The sequence below is a fragment of the Panicum virgatum genome, chromosome 4N (genome assembly GCF_016808335.1).
Source record: "Panicum virgatum strain AP13 chromosome 4N, P.virgatum_v5, whole genome shotgun sequence".
In the NCBI taxonomy this organism is placed as follows: domain Eukaryota; kingdom Viridiplantae; phylum Streptophyta; class Magnoliopsida; order Poales; family Poaceae; genus Panicum; species Panicum virgatum.
Window position 1 is genome coordinate 1847112 of NC_053148.1, and position 3709 is coordinate 1850820.

The following is a 3709-nucleotide window of genomic DNA, read 5'->3' on the forward strand; positions in this document are numbered from 1 at the left end:
AATAAGTTGCTTCATTCTGAATTTCTCATCAGACCAAGGTGAGACATATATATATATATATATATATATATATATATATATATATATATATATATATATATATTCTTCAGACATTAAATTGGCTTTTGGTTTGGTCGTTGTCGTTGATGCTGTCCTATGGAGCCTGGATTGGAACAGCAAATTGTGTTTTTTTACTGATGCCGTACCCCCGTGAATTAAGCGAGTACTTATACAGTGAATTAAGGACTGACAGCGACTAGCATGATGAAATGGCCCTTTGCTGATCCTTTGACTTCAAGCCAACAATAATTAAATTGATCAGTTGGGCAGCAAGGGGTGACAGCAAACTTGACAGGGCCATCGGCAACGACGTCTACAGTTACTCGATTCATCTGTGCCGCACGACAATAGCACGAGGAGCAGTCTGAGGTTTTCTTCGCAACCGGTACGGTGTATCCTTTTCGTAAGAGTGACTGATAGTCTGAGATCGCTGTGAACATCCGAGGCACGGGAACAATGCAGGCATGCAGTCCTTGGAACTCCGAATTTCATGTGGAGCTCCTACTGTCCAAGTGGACTTCTTTCTGTCCGTAGAAGCCCTAGTCCTCGGCTCCTCGCCGTGGAAAAAAATAAGCCCTCGTCTTAACGAAGGACGGCACGGAAAGACATCGAGTTCGTTTTCGTATAAGAGTGTATCCTTTTCGTAAGAATGACTGATGCATGTGAACATCCGAGGCATGTGAACAATGCAGGCATGCCGTGCTTGGAACTCTGGAATCACTGTGAAAGAAAAGCTTTATAGTAACTAGCATCATTTTTCTAAGGTGATGGACATTCGTGGTCACTTTTATCAGATCACCGATGACTACTCAAAAGTGAAGGATGAAACCCATCACCTATGCCACCACAAAGTTGATGGGGATCAATATAGCCCGTCACCTATGGTAGTCTTAGCACATCACTTATGTCATACTCTGTTCTTTTGCGTGTTAAAATAAATATTTCTAGAAAGAATAAAAATAAAAAATATTTTCTTTTTCACACCGCGCTCGCGTCGCAAGTCACGCGAATATGCGCGTGTGCGATTTTTTCCCGTTACCAGGATTCGAACCTACAATCTCAGCCTCGTACGTACCCTTCCATATCATTGGGCTAAACCATCACACATAACCAACAATAAGATATCTTCCATTTATCATCACTTTCAAATGTCTTATATAATCCATTTCATAGCTATAACGATCTCAAATGAAAATATTTTCAACTACAAAGTTGTAGATCTGATCGCGAACTAAAACTTCCATATTTTTTTTTCATCTAAGATCATTTGAAAATTTGAAAAATTGATATTTAAAATTTAAACCATATATTTGGGTGCCAAAACAACCTCAACTAAAAAAATTAACTACAAAGTTGTAGGTCGGATTGAGACCTACAACTTTTGTATGGACCATTTTTAATCTGAGACAATTTGAATTTTTCAAAATCATGTGTTCAAATATTACAAAGAGTCACAAAGGTGACGTGCCTTGATGTTGCACGTCACCTATATCATCACAAAGGTGATGTGCTTTGATGATGCCCGTTACCTTTGACTTGTCAAAGTCCATCACCTATATATACTAACCTTATAGGTGAGGTGCTTTAATATTGTCTGTCACCTATATGAAATTTATAGGTGACGGATCATAAATGTGATCCATTACATATAATAAAGGTGATGTGCTTAATATTGCACGTCACCTATGTCATAAGAAAGGTGGCGGGCAATGTTTTAGGGAGGCCTCCAAGATGTCAAAGATGACGTGCATCGTCTTCGCACGTCACCTATATTGCAAAGATGACGCGCAACAACGACGCAACAACGACACATCACCTTTATACGTGTCATCTCATGGTGTTTATTACATAGTGATTTCATGTGGAGCTCCTACTGTCCAAGTGGACTTCTTTCTGTCCATAGAAGCCCTAGTCCTGGTCGTGGAAAAAATAAGCCCTAGTCTTAAAGAAGGACGGTATGGAAAAAACATCGAGTTCGTTTAAAAAAAAACATCGAGTTAGTGTATCTCCAAGAGTGCCTAAAACAAATACTTCCAAAGGTCTGGTTTCGGAACTTCACTAAAAAAATTGGAAGTTAAAAAAAAACACGCTCCACCAACAGTTTCCAAAATTTAGTCCCCAAAAATATTTACTGCTACATTATCCCTTAGTTGGCCCATCCAGAATATCGCACGGGAGAAAATGAAGGACGGCATGGGAAATGCCGGAGAAAACGACATGCTGAAAAAAATGCGGGAACATGACCTGCACGAAAAAAAAACCGACAGCGGGAAAAGTTTGCTGATTTAAAGTACGGATCGATGAAAATCTGGCTCAAGATAGCTCTGGGTTGGGCATGCTAAAAAAACTGAAAGAAACTGAAAGCAAGGCACTCCTTGGTAGGGTTGAAAACGGACCGAAATATTTCCGTTCCGACCTGTTCCGTTTTTTATTTTTTGTCCGTCCGTTTCCGTATTTGTGGGATCCCATTTTCGTATTTACGGAAGTAGAAATAAGGTTTCTCCGTCCGTTTCCGAGGAATCCCGTTTTTACATGGAATTGATCCGTATTTATTTCATTTTTCATCCCGTTTTTAATCTACATAAGATATGTCTAAAAATTGATATGTTCAAAAACATACCAATCACTAAGTATGCATGTTAACACATGGCATACTAGTGAATATTGGACCAATAACTTCGTACGTGTATATTATTTTGTGACTTTGTTAATGTATACTCGAGAATATTTGATCGCGTTATTCTTTCCGGCTCAACGTCCGTATTGGTTCGTTTTCGTACTTCCGCGTAACCCGATCCCGTTTCCGTACTTCCGCGTAACCCGATCCCGTTTCCGTACCCGTATTTTCCAAACCCGATCCCGTTTCCGTCAAAAAATATAGAAACGGAAGTAGAAATGAGGTTTTTCCGTCCGTTTTCATCCCTACTCCTTGGAGCGTCTCAATGTATAATTTTATGGCACAATTATCTAGATTGAGAATTAGGTAACCGTATCAGATGAATTTCATGGTGATGAAACTCTCTTCACATCCCATGAAACTCTATTTTTTTCTCTTTGTCATATTAGCAAAGGTGATGATTTTTAATACTATGAAATCCTCCATGAAACCCCCACTAAAACTGGCCTAAGGAAATGAAACCATCGAGATCTGCTCCATCAATTACTAGGCTCTAATACATAGATGAATAGAGTTAAACAGCTAGATTTGATAAATTCCAACGGGATCCGGTGATCCCGACAGCTAAGGCAGTTGTTGACGTAAAAATCCGTCGAACGAATTTCTTCACTCCGACGTACCGAATCTAAATCGGCACATGCGGTGTGCACTGGCGTACCAAAAATTTTTACCTCCAATTGACAAGGACGATAAACGTTAAATTCAGAGGCTGTCGGCTAGCCAGTCTTTATTGATAACGTCAGCAATCGACTATCGTGCAGCCGATCTGGTAAAAGCAATGTAGACAACTTCTAGATCTGAATCTAATAGGCTATTGTGATATGATCACAAATAAGAGCCAATCAAAATAGATCTAAACTGCATAATTTGAGGTAAAAATTTAAAACGAACTAGAATAAATAGATTAACCTAACTAAATCTAAGCAAATACCGATAACTTGTGATAAAAGTAAGAACAATCCTAACTAAACG